The sequence below is a fragment of the Pantherophis guttatus genome, chromosome 3 (assembly GCF_059756535.1).
Source record: "Pantherophis guttatus breed Tessera chromosome 3, ASM5975653v1, whole genome shotgun sequence".
NCBI lineage: Eukaryota > Metazoa > Chordata > Lepidosauria > Squamata > Colubridae > Pantherophis > Pantherophis guttatus.
Genome location: NC_142065.1, coordinates 49,525,240 through 49,542,019, shown reverse-complemented (window position 1 = coordinate 49,542,019; position 16,780 = coordinate 49,525,240). Strand labels below are relative to the sequence as shown.

Genomic DNA, 16,780 nt, shown 5'->3' with positions numbered 1-16,780 from the left:
ACTTTGATTTTAAATCGCTTCCTTTTATTAAAAAAGGAAGTAATTTTCATCTACATATCTACTTTGGCTCTTAAAATATTTGTAGGCAGTGATTTTTCCATGAAGGGTAGATGTTTGACCATGACATGAGCTTGCATATGTAAATGATTCTTGTGTGGGAAATTAAATCTGGCAATGTCATGTCTTGGCTGGGGTGGTGCGAAGACTGTGTAAGAAAGCTACGATGAAGATATTTTTCTTTAGTTATAGGCAAGGAAAGATGTGTGTGTGTGTGTGTGTGTGTGTGTGTGTGCTTTCATTTGTGCGGTGGTCTTGGAAGGTGCTGCTGGCATATGCGATTCTGTATCAACTTTTCTTTTTAGCTTTCTGAAGGAATGAAAATCTGGAGAGATGGTGCTGAAGTAGCAGCCAAAGGCTGTAAAATCTAAGGTCAAAATGCAAAGGAAAAAGTGACAAGGGAAAAGTGAGGTCTACTCCATCTTGCAGGGACTGTTCTGGAATGTGTTTGCTTGCCAGGATATGCAATGCTGAGGAGTGCGTCTTAGCAGCAGTGTTGAGTTAGTAATATGAACCCTATACAAATACCTTCAGGGCAGACAGGTCCATTTCAGGCTGTGTTTATTTAATAAAGAGCCAGTGAAGTAACTGCAATTTCATTGTCAATTTACTAATGCGTTACAGTTATGTTTCTTAACCTCATTGTTTGGGCTCAGAAGCCAGTGATACCCAGCCAGTTGCCCCCTCCACCCTCCTCTTTGGAGCGTAAAACACATTTTATTATGACTAGAGAGCCTTTTGTTTATTAAAAGCTGGAATTAAAGACCCTCACCAACTTTCCTCTGTGCACATATCCAGTTAGGCAATTGATTGGCTTATTAACCTATGCAAAACCTCTTGCTTCCATTTTTTAATTGCATGCGTGTCTGTGCATGTGTATATAGGTATGTAGGTATATGTATACATGCATGTATGTGTGTTTATATGCACAAACAAAAAAGACACATCCAAGGTACATTTGCTGAACAACCTCCTTGTCTTCATGACAGATTCACATTTCAAAATTTAATCTGAGGAGAATGGAAATGAAATTAAAACAAACCCCTATGACCAGAGAATGACTATGTTGATGTTTGAGGAAGTTAGTTACATCTTTTGAACAAAAATCCAGGCAATTGAAACAGTATTCAGAAACTGCAGCTCATTCATCTGTTTTACACACAATTTTGCACATAGCTACCTTTCTATGGATCTTGTAACATGTGTATACTGTAATGTCAGCAAACCCTACATACTCCCAGGGAAAAAAAAAGCTTCAGAAAGCAGATAAAAGAAAGGACTTCAGCTAGTCATATTTCTTTAGGAATGCCACTGGCATTTGTCAATCACAGTGAAGCATGTGGATGAGGGCATTCTGTCTGTTCAAGAATCCCCTGCCTTTATTTTCTTTTTAATATTTTAATTTCTTCTATGAAAGTTGTTTATCATTACTTTCAATTGATGGAATACATTAACTACTTTTTATATGTGTTCCACTGGCAGGAAAACTATTGGAAAACCCTGGTATCTCAATTGTCTTCTACATAGAAGGAGGCAAAAGCTCTGAGATTCACTGACAGACATTCTTATCTTTTCAGAAGCAGATTTAATATACAGTATATTTATTGTTTTTATTCCTTTAAAATGTTTTTAGTGTCTTAATTGTAATATACTTTATGAATTTTAAGATGCCCAGAGTCATTGACTGAGATGGAAAGCTATAGAAATTGAATGAATGAATGAATGAATATAAATAAATAATCTGATTTAAGAGGCAGGGAGGAAAAAATATATTTATATTTTTCAAAGTTTGGTATAGGAATACTTGCACTGCAGGGTTGTCAAATTCAATTTCATTGAGGGCTGCATCAGGGCTGTGGTTGGCCTCGGGGGGCCGGGCAGACATGGCCGATTGGGTGGGTGTGGCTGACTGGGTGGGCGTGGCTGACTGGGTGGGTGTGGCCAGCTTGATGCCACTCCCCAAACTGCTGGCATGTTTCCTCTTCGCATTAGGTAGACTGGGCCAAAGCAACGCGAGTTGGCCCCTTACATTTTCCAGGATGGCCCCGCAGGCCGGATCTGACCACATTGTGGGCCAGATCTGGCCCGCAGGCTTTGTGTTTGACACCCCTGTTATACTGTATTAAAGTTTGTCAATATTCCATGAATATAAATTGAGCGTCTTCCTGATATTAATAGAAGCAATGCTAATTTTGTCTAAAACTGGGATGAAAAGTTTAAATATTCTTCAATTTGAGTAAAGAATTGAAATACTTTACTCAATACTTTTTAAATACCGATACTTTAAAAAGAACCCTGATTTTAAGTTCTTGCAGAACAGAACATAGAAGCTCAACATGACTAGCAAAATATTTTCTCCATTTCACTTTCCTATTAGTTCTTTCGCAGAATTTATAAAATAAAAATTTCAACATTCACTATTCATCCCTGATTGTGACAATTTGTTTCACATCACTTCCACATCCACATTTCATGGTAAATATTATCTGGATACAGTCTGTGTACAAAATCTTACAATATAATTTTGCTTTAGGAAATACTGATTAACAGGAGCTAAGCCATATAAGGAGGAAATGATGAATAAGGAAGAATGAACAGATAATATTCTTTGATAATACAAACCTATATATGCCTATGAAAAAATACTGAATTTAGTTGGGCTACTCAAAAGAAAGAGGAAAAAAGGCATACAGAGTCAGAGAAATTTATGAGGATAGGAAAAACTACATTTTTTGAACAATTATTTCATTTCAGGTGAAGGAGGCTAAGAGAACAAAGGGAATAAGAAGGTTGGTCTTTGGAACAATGGTGCTTTTTTCCCCATCAGAAAAAGGAGGTAAAAGTAAAGATAATTATGGTTTTGCAGTTCTTGTGGCATTTGTATTGTCAAACTGATTTTTTAGGCTCACTGATAAAACTAAGCCCACACAAAACAAAGAGATTCCTGCTGTAGAGAAGTAGGATCAACAGCTTCACACGTTTAGCATTTTTTGCTGAAAAAATGAAGAAAACTATATTTCAAGTTTGAAACTGTTTTTTTAATCAATCCCACTGCAAATATTATTTATGTGTTCTATTAGTTCTTTGTAGAGGAACATTCCTTAAATAAGCGTTGTTACACTTTTTTTCAAATGTGTATTTGTATTCCTTGAAGTGCTAATTCAGTTTTCTAGAAGACTATCTGTTGGTAAGTTGCTGATATGTATGGGTGAATATTGTCATAATGTTTGAAAGACAACCATATGATGCTATCTTTTTGCTGACATTAATTTGGCTTTCTCTTTTTATTTAGGAATTGTATGGCTGGAAGCTGTTGCTGAATTGGTTTTTGTTAGATAAGGTAATCTTCATCTCTTAAATTTCAGTGACACTCCAAGGTAAAGTTGTATGATTGGGAGGTACAACTTTTTTCCAAGATGAAATCCTATTTGGCCAAATCTAAATCTGATTTCATTTCATTTGTAATTAAATTAAATACAATTAATATGACTCTTCTCCAGTCATGGAATAATTTTCTCTATTGATCAGATTAAATTTTCCACATCTGTCAGATTAAAAAATGCACGGTTTGGCAAGTCTCTGGGAGCCATACCCAAGAGGCTCTGTTTTTGTTCTAGGGCCTCATCCTATGGCTCTTTGAGGTAGATTGCCATATGGGATTAATTAGGGTGGGAAAGAGGAGGGCAGATGAAATCAGACTCTGATTTGTTTTTTGATCTAATATTTGTTCAAAATAATGGGGATGGGTTTTTTGAGGTCACTCTTACACACTGTAGATTTAACCATACAGGTCTTCATTTTTTTCTCTCTCATACATGTTTGCATGGAAACTTTCTGGGTCTGAAGTAGTAATCTTTCATACATAGAACAAAACTGTTTTACTAAAATATCTCTCCCCTCTGGGAATGCACAGAAGGCAGTATCTAGTGCAAACAGTTGTCATCCCTTTTCTTACTCTGTTTTTTCATTAACTCGCATTCTCTTCCATGAAAAGGTATAATTTGGGTTTAGTAACAGTTTAGTAACAAGGTGGCATGAACATATTTCATGGGATGTCTGGAGAGCTGAGGACTGATCCAGTTCAACTCGCCCAATGATGGACAAGAACTAGACTCCTTCAACAAAACGGTGATGGTTGTCTGGTTGCGGAGTTAGCTAAAGGAAGCAAACCTGGTTGTGTGAGTCAGGTTTGTCCTCCAATTAGAAAGGAGATTCCAGTAATCTCTTTCTAAATGAGGACTAATTGTGAGTGTAAAAACCTGTTGGCATTTTGTTAACAATTCTTTGGATCCTTTGTCCACTTGCAGAAAGATCAGTAGCTGGATATCTTTTTAGAATAGGAATATAAATGTCAAGTGTTACTAAAACCAGGTATGTTCATAACACACACCTTAAATAAGGGGGAAATGCAGCAGTAATACTGGTGGCAAGGGGATATTTAATATTGAATTTGCTCTTTCCCCCCCAAACGTGGAAACTTTTAGATACAATCCCGGCTCTGTGTTTAAGTCATTAAAACATCTTTAAACATTTTCTGGTTTTAGTTTTCTTAGCAGCAGTCCTTTTCCTGGAACGTATTTTATTTTTCTTTTAAGTCTGTGACTTTTTTTTTCTTTGGTAAAGCTCTTTGCATTTCCAAGTTGTTGTTTTTTTTTTAAAGTGGGGGGAAGTAATAGGGTGGGGAAAGCAAGAGAACAGGGCCCTTTTTGTGTTTTATTTCTAATCCACAGGAATCCATTTTAGCCTTTTATGGCTGCTGCACTTGCTGAGAGGAATTACATCCTCCGTATGTTATCTGTAACATCGCAAGCCGTGGTTTCATACCTGGGCTTGGAAACACACCAGTGCTTCTGAGAGGATTTTGTTTGGGAAGGGGGTGGTTGGTTAGTGTGAAGAAGTCCAGGCAGTGGCAAAAGAAGAAGAGAAAACATAAGGAAAAGTAAGGAGAAAAGGTAAAGAAAGCATGGTGTATTTTGGAGAAGCTCAAGTGTACAAAGTTCATCGCCCAGACAAACTGATCTTCAAATGAACCAGAGAAAGAATTACAAATATCTTTGATTCTAGCAGTGTAGTACATACTTACAATGGAGATCAATTTGTGTAAAGAAAAATAAGATTGCCGTATTCTGATTTTTAGCTTTGAACTGCATTTTGGGGCGTTTTATTTCTGCACCAGTGAAGCTTCAGTTACAGAAAGGAGGATCAGATAGTACTTATTTCAACAAGCAATGCATCATAGCTAAAGTATCACAGCCTGATTAGATGTGAGCACATATTCCTTCCCTAGGTGTTGCTTATTTTAGGTAAAATAATTTAGTCTTTGGTTTTAGATGTTATTAATCAGTCAATGGCTAGATCTTGGATTTACTCTAGATTTTGGCAGGATAAGCTTCATTGCTCTTTACAATACTGTAAATAAAAGCAGATTGTCACTGCTTGGGAAATTTGTATGCCATCATGTTTGGATTGATGAAAGGTGATAATTTGGGAGACAGCACTAATTTTGATTTATGTGAAACATTTATACTTTCCATTAGCACAAATATTGGTCTTTTAAAGCAGATTATAATAAAACTGTCTGTTCAAATAAAAGCACCTCAAAATAAAAAGTCATTTATGTGGCAAAATGTTGCCCTAATCAACAACTAACAGGTTTTTTTTTTAAAAAAAGGGAAGTTATGGAGAGGAGATTGAAATGTATATATTTCAGCATCCTTTACATTTTCAACCTCTCTATGTGTTCATCTGAAAGTACTTAAAGATTGGCAACACAGGTCATCCACAGATGGATGGTTTGTAAAAACCCTAGCTGGCAACATATATTTTTGTTTTAGCTTGCATTTGTGAATTGAGATGTGTGTGTGTTGTTGTTGTTAATCAACTAAGATTATGCATTTAAGATGGGCATATATTTTCTCTACATTAAGAAAATAAATTCAGAACTTAAATAATGATGACTTAAAAGACACAAGTGGACAAAATCAGATTTAAAATATTTTTTAAAATGGCAAGTTTTCAGTATTCTTGCATGAGAGCTTGCAGGATTGCTGAAATATATGAAATTTCAGCTTATTTTTGATTTTCATCAAGTTGGCCACAGCAATGCTATGTCATTGAACAAAATTCCTAGTCTTATGGAGACTATTTCCATTTAGGAATAGCAATGGCACTTATATACCATGCCACAGTGCTTTACAGCCCTCTCTGAGCAGTTTACAGAGTTAGCATATTGCCTGGAACAATCTGGGTCCTCATTTTACCAACCTCAGAAGGATGGAGTCAACCTTGAGCTGAGTCAACCTTGAGCTGGTGAGAATCAAACTCTGGCAGTCAACAGAATTAGCCTGCAATACTGCATTCTAACCACTGCACCACCACAGCTCATTTCCCTATTGGTCATTTACAGGGTCTTCTAGCATCTTCCAAACATTATTGAAGTGATATAAATCCTGTGCTCATTGTTGTAGAAGATATAGATCACTAGAGGGAAAGTGGTCCAAAGTGATCCAGTCAAACTTAGCTAGAGCAATGCAGTAGATAAACTTCTAGACAAGGAAATTGGAGAGTTATGGAGGCTTCAGCATCTGTTTTTATCTGCTGTCGATGTATTATTTCTGGAAATACTTGAAGAGTTACCTAAAATACAATACAGATAGTTTAATGAATATTTCAGGGAATAGACATCAGCAGACAATCTCATGATATACTGTATTTTTTGTAACCATTCACAATGCTTTAGAAGGAGACTCTTGAAGGTGGGCTTCAGCAACACAAATAATATATAGGTAGTCCTCACCAATTGCAATAGGACCCAGAAGTGAAGCTTGGCAATCATGTGACCATGGAATGCTGCAACTGTTTTAAATGCATACTAGCTGCAAAGTGCCTGAGTTGTGAACCCAAGATTGCAGGGACATGTGATGGCCACAACTTGAAGGACTGGTTATAAGTCTCCTTTTTTAGCATTGTGATAACAATCATTGAATGAATGGTCAGTAAGTGAGGACTACCTGTATTCATATGCTTGTATAGGACCCTAATTGCATTAGGGTAGGTATGGTAGGCATAATCATAGTATGGTCAAGTTAAAAGTTGCAAAAATCTCAGATCAATCCCCAAGGCAAATTATTCTAGTCTGAAATCTAGAGTGATTGAAAGTCAGTATGAACTGGGAGATGGCTCATGTTATGGGCCTACTTAATGACTTTGAGAAGGAGGAGCAGGACTCGACAGGTTTGTCCAACTCTGGAGCTATTGGGTACTCTGGTATCTCCAGAAGAGGCTCACAAAGAGCAGGGTTTGTTTGAGGAAGAGCTGCAGGTCTGGAGTAGCCAGGTAAACGGTTACCTACTGCAGAAGCACAATAGGTCAGGTCACCTGACCTGGAAAATATCCTTACAGAAAGATCAAGTCAGTAGAACAAAATGGTCCAGTGAGGCTCTTCAAAAGAAAGAGACACAGTTCAGAAATTTATCTACATATATTCATTTAGCGTATGGCAAATACATGGACTTATAGTGGTTCAGATATTAATGTCTAGGGTGGGTGAATTCAGAGTGTGAGGGAGCTGACCGTCAAAAGGCCGAGAGCGCTTTCTTGATGGTAGTTGAGTGCTCTTTCACCCTTGGGGCTTTAGAAGACTTGTTTTGTTTACCCGTTGCCATGTATTTTGAGAGCCAGGAGTTCTTCAAAGATGTCTGATTGCCAACTGTCGTTAACTGCCAATTCTTCAATGTAGTCTGGCTGTTGATTGTTGCTAGTCCTTTGGTTCACACTACCTTGCTATCCAGGGTGCACCATGAGGAAAATATAAGCTTGTCAGATTTTTGATAGCAAACAATATTCCAACCACCAACCTGATTTTCTGTGCAGCTTCTGATTTTCTGCCTGAACTTTCAATGGGTAAAATATTACACTCAGGCCTAACTCCTGATACTAGATTTGTCTGCCCAGAACCTTGGCTTCTGAAGTTAACTTTATTTTTCCTGTGCTCTTGCATTCCTGCTTTGTGAGATTTATAGCTGCTATGAAGAACTCTGATCGGTCTGACCTCTTGCACATGTAACTGCTGGCATAGGACAGATCGTCTGTCTGACCCAATAATGTAGTTTGCTGAGGGACGGTTACTAAAAGAATTGTATTTGACTATTGTAATGAAGCTGAACTTTATCAGAAGCCCACCTCAGTTTCCATCCTTTGAGGTGAAGTGAGTAGTGGTAATAGAACCATCATTTCCTGCCTGGGGTTCTCTGGATATTGAAACTGCAGCTCTCAGAATTCCAGTCCAGCATTACTTTAGTTTTATTGACAAATACTAAAATTTTCCTGTTTTATTCTCAACATATCTTATTTCTATAGTTGGCCCCTTACAGTGAAATTTGGCACATTAATAAAGGCATTGCTTCAGTATTATTTGGCATTGCCTTAGTATCAATAATGTATTTAGCACTTTATGTACAGCCTTGATATTAGGCTGTTGGACCAATGGAGGTCTTATAGGACAGGGGTTTGTTTCTGTGGACCGGCACTGGTGACTTTGACGGTTTTGGGGGCAGGGAGAATAGTTTTGTGCATGCAACCTAAAAGCCACGCGTGCACAAATGAATTTTTGCATGCTCACCCACCGCTTTGGTGGCCCAATTCCCAATACTTCCCAGTACCAGTCCACGGCCCAAGTGTTGGGAATCCCTGTTCTAGAAGGCCTTTTATATTTGCAATTAAAATAAATAAGAATTCTGGAGTTAAGCCACTTTAGGAAGTGCGTATATAATACAGGTAGTCCTTGACTTATGATCACAACTGAGCCCAGAATTTCTGTTGTTAAGCAAGATTGTTGTTAAGTGACTTTTGCCCATTTTATAACCTTTCTTGCCACAATTGTTAAGAGAATCACTGGTTGTGAAGTAAATCTGGCTTCCCCATTAACTTTGCTGGTTAGAAGATTGTCAAAAGGTGATCACATGATCCCAGGATGCTGCAACAGTCATAAATATAAGTCAGTTGTCCAGCATCCAAATTTTGATCACATGACCCTGGGGATGCTGCAATGGTTATAAGTGTGAAAAACAGTCATAAGTCACTTCTTTCAGTGCTGTTGTAACTTCAAATGGTCACTAAACGAGCTGTTGTAAGTCCAGGACTACCTGTACTTTAAAAGTGGTAAATGTAAATACTTATATCAAGATGCTATTATTATTATTATTATTTTTAAAAATAGTAAGATATTGCTAAACATCTACACCTGTTGAGATTGTATTACTCTTTAGTATTTCAAGGAAAATATAGCTATAGCACAATATTAAAATGACCACATCATGGAGATGCCCCATGAAAGTAGATAAAACATGACAGTTCCAGAACCACACCTGCAATATGCCAATTGTTGATAAGTAGATGTTTTGAGTGGCAATAATTCAGCAGGAAGAGATCTGAATATGAGTGCGCCAGTGGTGGGTTGCCCCTGGTTCGCACCGGTTCTATAGAACCGGTGGTAAAACTGGCGGGAGACTCCGCCCACCAATCCCAACATCATCAAGATGCTTCTGCGCATGTGCAGAAGAGCGCACGCATGCATGAGTGAAGCAAGTGGGCGCGCACGGCCCCGTTGCGAACCGGTAGCAAAGGTAAGTAGAACCCACTCCTGGAGTGTGCACAATCTTACTATATCTTACATGTCATATTTTCTATTTAGTAGTATAGTCTAAGATATTTTGCTGTTAGGAAAACAGCAAATTATTTAGGCATGTAAAGCAGAATACTTTATAAGCTCTCTTCTGTAAAAATATAATGCATAGGATCAAGTGGAACTTAAGCTAGTTACCTATGGTTAGAGTAGATCCACCGTAATCAAGAGTCTGTTAAAAATGATTACAGCTGGTTCCAATTAAATAATATAAGATCCGTTCTTTGAAAGCAAGGTGGGTAAGAATCCAACAAAGAAACAATAAATAGGCTAACAATTTATTGCATTTTTATTATACCAAAAATATGCTAAGTGGCTGTCTCTGTTTAATGGTGGGTCCAATCTTTATTTTAAATATGTGATATAGTGTTTTCCTGCACACTGAATTTCTCCCTTCAAGCTTATTTAAAGTACACAACTACACATTTTAAATGTGAAACTGTGCACATTGATGTAAAACACATATGCATATGTTATGTATTGAAAGAATTGGCCCCACTCTTTAACTTTTTGTTCCTTTCTGATTACACCCCGTTTTCTCATAACCCAACTGGAATCTTGTCTCCACAGCCACTCTGTGTCTCTTATTCAAGTGATGATGGAAGCAAGGGAGAAAGCACATTGGACAGACGTTCCCTACTAAAGCCTTTGTTTGAAGGCCTGCTAATAAATCAGCTGGGACGCGAGCAGACCTACCACACCCTCTTTGCATAGTGTAAATTCTGGCTGGGTTTCTGCCTCCTGTCATCTTTCGCTGGTGTCAGGTTACTCTCTCTCCCTCTCTGTGAGTGAAGAAACCCACCTGTGACTGAGGGGCCTGTTTTGGATTCCTGGGAAACTTTAACCTCTATTAATACCTCTAAATTATTTGTTCATATGGTAAAGCACTTATGTAAGCTGATCCTTCATGCCCTCCCCCCCCTCCTTACTGCTCAGAGAGGTAAAGTCCTTGTACAGATGGCTCTACCTGCTCTCAACTCCTCCAAATTCTTCAGTACTGTTCTGTTGTTGTTTTGTTTTGAGCAAAATCAGAAGTCTGTGACTGGAGGGAATAAAGCAGAACACTAATACATTTTCTAAGGGCCATAAATTGCTTATCTTCAGATTCCTGAATTACCTGGATACTTATTAATGTCGACTAGTGAACCCAGTTTCATTATTAACCAGAAAAAAAATATTTTTAAAAATCTTCCATTAATTCCTGCCTCTAGAATAGAGTTTATATCTTTATATTTTTTTAAACAAGCCAACTACATACAATTCAATCTCAGCACCTATAGTTCAGGGGTGAAATCTCCTTACCTTCCTTAATGGTTTTGGAAGTGCTTGCGATGTGCACACATCACGTGCATGCGCAGACCATCTGTGCATGCGCAAAACCTTCTGCGCACGCGCAGAAGGTATAAAACACATTACTTCCTGGTTAAAACCAGGAAATAATGATACCCAGGCGGATGGGCCGAGCTTTGCTCTGCCATCGCTACCGGATCGCCAAACCACTAGCCAAGATCACTACTAGACCAGGCGATCCGGCCCGATCCGGGAGCATTTCACCCCTGCTATAGTACCTTTACCATGAACGGAGACAAAATGGGCCATTGATGATATGGCAAAAATCTGTTCTGAATTATAGCTGAAGAAAGTAGGGGGCTTGGTTTGCCCTGCAGCTTCCACCAGATCTTTTTTTAAGCTGCTCTTCTTTGGGGAACCTGAAGAAAATGATGTAGCTAACAGCTCAGCCTCTCTCCCAATAGTTCCATGTATTTCCTGCTTCACCCAGATCAGTTCTTTGTAAAGAATATAATATTTTTTAAAAAAGAGAGGCATTTTCATTTGCTACAGTAAACTCTAGCATTCTTCTCTGCTACTAAGGAATAGAAAATATACTGCTCAAAAAAATAAAGGGAACACAAGCAGAAGACATCCGAGATCTGAATGAATGAAATAGCCTTATTAAATACTTTGTTCTTTACATACAGTAGTTTATACACTGCTCAAACAACTAAAGGGAACACAAAACTACTGTATGTAACGAACGAAGTATTTAATAAGGCTATTTCATTCATTCAGATCTCGGATATTTTCTCCTTGTGTTCCCTTTATTTTTTTGAGCAGTGTATTTTACCACCTATTCAAAATGATGCTTACTAATCAGTCGAACAAATAGAGTGCACATGCCATTGTTGCCTCTCAAGATGGCCCATTGATAAAATAATCAAACATTTCAAATCAACCACTAAATGTTAAAACCAAGTAGCTACTCAAACAATTTAAATTAGCTCCATAGAAACCATAAACAGAAAAAAAAATACATTAAATTTTAATTCATTATCATTTCAATAAAAAGTGAACTGAAACTAAGTGCTCTTTAAAACTTATTTAAAAAGCAGGCTGGGTGAGAATGAACAAAGAATTCCATAAATTCTTGAAAGACTTGAAATGGCAGAGAGAGGAGCTGAGATTAGCAATTATAGGATAAATCCTCAACCTCACACTCATTGCACCGTTTTCAGAAGTTGAATGCTTCATGTTTATGTGCAAAAGAGAGAGAGAGAGGGAGGGAGGGAGGGAGGGAGGGAGACTGCTCTGGGCAGACCTATCACAATTTTCATTCACTCCTTTGTGGTTCTGACTGACAATTTTGCAAGATGAGAATCCAACATATCCAGGGGTTATCAGATTGGGTAAAGGTAGCCTAAGATTGGCTTGTATAAATTTCCAGATTCTTTGTAATAGGATGGGAGAAATTATTTTTCCAATTAATTTGGATTTGAGATTTTGAAGTTTTCTGCTATTTTGTATGCACTGAATCCTGGATAAGGCAATCCATAAAGAGGCAAAGGAGCAGCTGTGTGTGATACAAATGATATGTGATATCATTATACGGATAATATAAATTATAATTTCATGTTACAGTGCATGTAACTTCAATGTGGCTTCTACCACTAAGGTCTTGGATAGGCAGGACAAGGTTTATTTTTAAATCTGAATTGGAAAGGGGCAGAACCCACTAAATACCCAGTATCATGGTGGCGCATCAGTTAGAATGCGGTATTGCAGGCTAATTCTGCCGACTGCTAGGAGTTCGATTCTCACTGGCTCAAGGTTGACTCAGCCTTCCATCCTTCTGAGGTTGGTAAAATTGTTGGGGGCACTATGCTGACTCTGTAAACTGCTTAGAGATGGCTGTAAAGCACTATGAAGCAGTATAAGTGCTATTGTTATCTATATTAATGCTAAAGAAGTTATCTGGGGGATGGTGAATACAAGTATATTTCTGTAAATATTAAGAAAGTCAATGCTCTTACTCGGTTATTTTTACGTTGCTAGAAAAGACCTAGATACATCTCTTCCTAAAAGAAATATCAGAAATGGAAAATACACTAAGGTACAAGATGCATCAAGAGGTATAAGGAATTGTGGCCTCTAATGCAAATTTACTATATAAAAATAAGGCTGTGAAGAATGTTTGAGTCTCCTAAATAGCTTCTATTGCCCCCACCTTTCCTCTAGCTGTCTTGAACCTCCAATCAAGGGCTGCCTGGGAGCAATTTGGTGTTTGAAATTGTTGCCACACGAACAGCTGAAGGCTGGCAGGGTCACCTGCCCCTGGTGTCACACTCTGTCATTTTAAATTAAGATATGCAAAGGCGACATGGCTGCGAACTTTTGCTTTGCTGCTGTGGCAATGGCCATCTCCTCGACTTTAATGAGAGGAAGGCATAATTGGAGTCAACTGCTTGATTATGATAATTGCTACTGTCTGGGGAAGACACATTCAAAGCCTTAGCTTGATCAATAGTGCATATTTAGGGTCTGTGCTGTCTGTGCACAAGCAGATGGGTCTGGAGGGAAGTGGCACTCCCTGGCCCCATATTGGCCTTTGACCTTAGACTGACCACTTGTTCACTACAGAATTTCAGTGGGCTGGGGAAGGGGTCAATAGGTTTGTGGTTGTTCCCTGGTGTTCTTAGTGATTTGTCCTGAAGGATTTATCCCCTTAGAGGGAAGGGGTCTTAGAATTTATCCCTTTGCTACAAGCACAGAGCAAGATGTCATATATTTTCCTTTGGAAAACCAACATTTTCATTGTATTTTTAGTAAAGCACTTACAAGACTTGGTGGGAAAAAGATCTTCCCTTTTATGAGTCCAGCTGAGTGAAGAACTTCTGGGTAACATCAAGATAGAAGAAATAGAGGGTTGAAGTCCAAATGTTGTCAATGATCTTCAGCATTTCTTTGTGCTGTGTATTTAGTCTCTCTTGACTATAACCACTTCTGAAATCAGAGGCAACGCTGACTTGAAGACACTGCCCGCCTCAAAAGGTCAAATTAAAGGCCTGTTTTCAGTATGATATAGATTAGATCATTGTGATGGATTATACTGTACTAAGGTCTGCTTTCAAAGACTTCCTGCAAAGAATCTGATCAACTAAATTTACAGAACACCTCTTGCAAATCTTCAAGCATCTTCCTTGGTTGTGAGAGTTGGGCAGTTTGGAGAGTCTTCACTATTTGGGTCCTGCAAGCTTCAAGTCTTGCGGCTGTTACGTATAAGATGGGTTAACAAAATCACAAATGAGGAGGTGATAAGCTGCCTGGGAAAGCAAAGGGAAATCATCAAAGCCATTAAAATGTGAAATAATATTTTGGACATGTCATACGACACTCAGAAAAATACGGCATCCTTCACTTAATCCTCCAGGGAAAGATTGAAGGCAAATGAGGTCCAGGCAGAAGAAGAACATCATGGCTTCAAAACCTAACGGACTAGTTTGGACAAAACTCAGCAGCACTTTTTCATGCAGCTGTTGACAAAAATAGGATTGCCAACATGATCGCCAATGTCCGATGATGGATATGGCCCAAGAAGAAGAAGAAGCTTCAAGTCTAGCTTTTCTTGTATGTACCTGTCCTGTACTTTGATTTTCATGATGCTTTTTGGGGTGCTGCTGCCGCCATTTGTTTTTAGTTGTATGGCAACCTGGAAAGCAGCCTTTTCATGTGTAGAACACTTGCTGGGTACCCAATAAAAAATACCATGTAGATGCTCCCCCTCTTTTCTTTAATAAAAGGAGTGACGAAACATAAAGTTACAAGTAAAGGATGATGTTGTCAGCACCTCCCCCCCCATAAAATGTATGTGAATAAAGACAGGGTGCTTCTACTAAGGTGGAAATACCTCGTCTTTTCAACACCAAGCTATTTGCTCATTTTGTTTTTCTTTCTGAAATTGCTTATTTTTGAACTGCATTTAGATTTTCAGTATTTAATAAATTTTCTTTCTGTGGATTTTTAAAATTTACTAGGTTCTTATGATTTTTATGTTTGTAGAGCATAAATCTTTCTGTAAATAAATTAGTAACATGCCCTTCCAAAAGATTTATTTTATCAGAAGACATTTTCCCCAGTGTTTTGTTGCAGCATAGAAGATGATTGCACAGCTTATTTTGGAAAAGTGGTGTGAAGCAGCATGTTATCTGTTCATTTCAAAAGTTTTTGTTTTGATTATAAATCCTTGCAATTGGGGTTTAAAACACTTTTAAAAATGTATGCTTAAATTCCCTTGGGATGTTGTCACATGATAAGCATGTTGTTTAATAAGAACATTTTAAATGAATGGAATAACAAGAGGTGTGGTGGCACAGTGGTTAGAATGCAGTATTGGAGGCTCAATCACTGCTCACTCCAGGAGTCTGATTCTGAGCGGCTCAAGGTCGACTCAGCCTTCCATCCTTCCGAGATTGGAAAAATGAGGATCCAGATTGTTGGGGGTGATATGCTGACTCTATAAACCACTTAGAGAGGGCTGTAAAACACTGAGAAGCAGTATATAAGTCTAAGCGCTATCACCATTGTTAGTCTTTATGATAACCCTTATTTCCAGGAGGATGGTAGATTTTGGAATTTATACTCATAAATGGTTCCAATCCTAAAACATAAAGAAAATTATACATTGCATGCTAATATCTATAACGAGAGAGGGATATTGCATTTGTGAATGCAACTCTGTAAAAAGTACATTTTGAAATAAAAGACAGAATAAAGTGATCAGTTTAATGTTTTCTTTGTTAATATCCATTTTCCTCTTATTTCTTCATGAAGTCTGCTTCAAGCACCTTGTCAAGTAGGGGATATTTGACTTTTTGGACCATGGGCACATGTGGAATTTGAGAGATGTTAAAAATATTTTCATCAAATGTTTGCCATATAATAGAAAGCAGTGTATTCCTGCCTCCTACTATCTTGACTACTACAGGGCATCCTACACGTCCTCACAAAAGTGTCCAGAAATTGTACATTGTGCAACAAATGGCATCTAGAGGCTTAACTGGTGCAAGAGGATGTTATAATAATTATACTGAAAGAACATCTGATTGCTTATTTGGCACCATTTAAGGTTTTGCTATTGACTTTTAAAGCCTTATATGGCTTTTCCCTCGGTATCTACTGGATTACCTCTTATATACGGTAATGAATCTGTTCAGCTGTTAAGATCTGCAGGTGGAACTCAAGAAACTACTCCCTGCCTGGGGCACATGCGAAAGGACCTCTTGCTGCATTCTTCCCAGGATATGAAATATGCTTCCTTTGGAGTTGCATTAGGCTCCCATTCTCTTGGTGTCAGTTCCATCAGATTTTTAATTGTTAAATAATTTTAGAATCCATTGTAATCGTAGTCTCTCTCTCTCTCCCTCCCCCCCTCTCTCTTTTAAATTTTATTAGCCACCTTGACTACTTGCCAGAGCAGAACAAATGCTCTGCTGGGTATATATCAAATAACTAAATAGGTTTTCTAAGAATGCCTTTGGGATCTATGTGGTACTCAGATACCATTTTGGAAATATGGGTTATGTGGAGGCTAGGCATTTGCTCTGTGGCAAACTGCTTTCCAATTATTTAATTAGAAGACTCTAGAAAAAATAGCATTAGATAGGTCAGGGAGTTTGGAGGGCACCAAGGAACATGCTGTCAGGCCCACTATCAGCCCTGAGTACTAAATTGAAGACACAGACTATAGAGTTATACATGCTAGTCAAC

At 38.1% G+C, this 16,780-nt stretch overlaps 2 long non-coding RNA genes across 2 annotated transcripts in view; one reads left to right on the top strand and one right to left on the bottom strand.

Moving 5' to 3' along the window:
* LOC117663949 (uncharacterized) overlaps window positions 1-16,780 on the top strand; it is a 98,627-nt gene that overhangs the window by 34,690 nt on the left and 47,157 nt on the right. The window contains exons 2-3 of the long non-coding RNA XR_004590884.3: window positions 2,812-2,893; window positions 3,350-3,397. This is a non-coding gene — a long non-coding RNA (uncharacterized LOC117663949). The remainder of the gene's footprint in view (window positions 1-2,811; window positions 2,894-3,349; window positions 3,398-16,780) is intronic.
* On the bottom strand, window positions 6,039-7,690 carry LOC132711198 (uncharacterized). Its single transcript, XR_009622029.1, has 2 exons — window positions 7,630-7,690; window positions 6,039-6,693 (listed from the first exon to the last, which is right to left on the bottom strand). It is a non-coding gene; the product is annotated as an uncharacterized LOC132711198 (long non-coding RNA).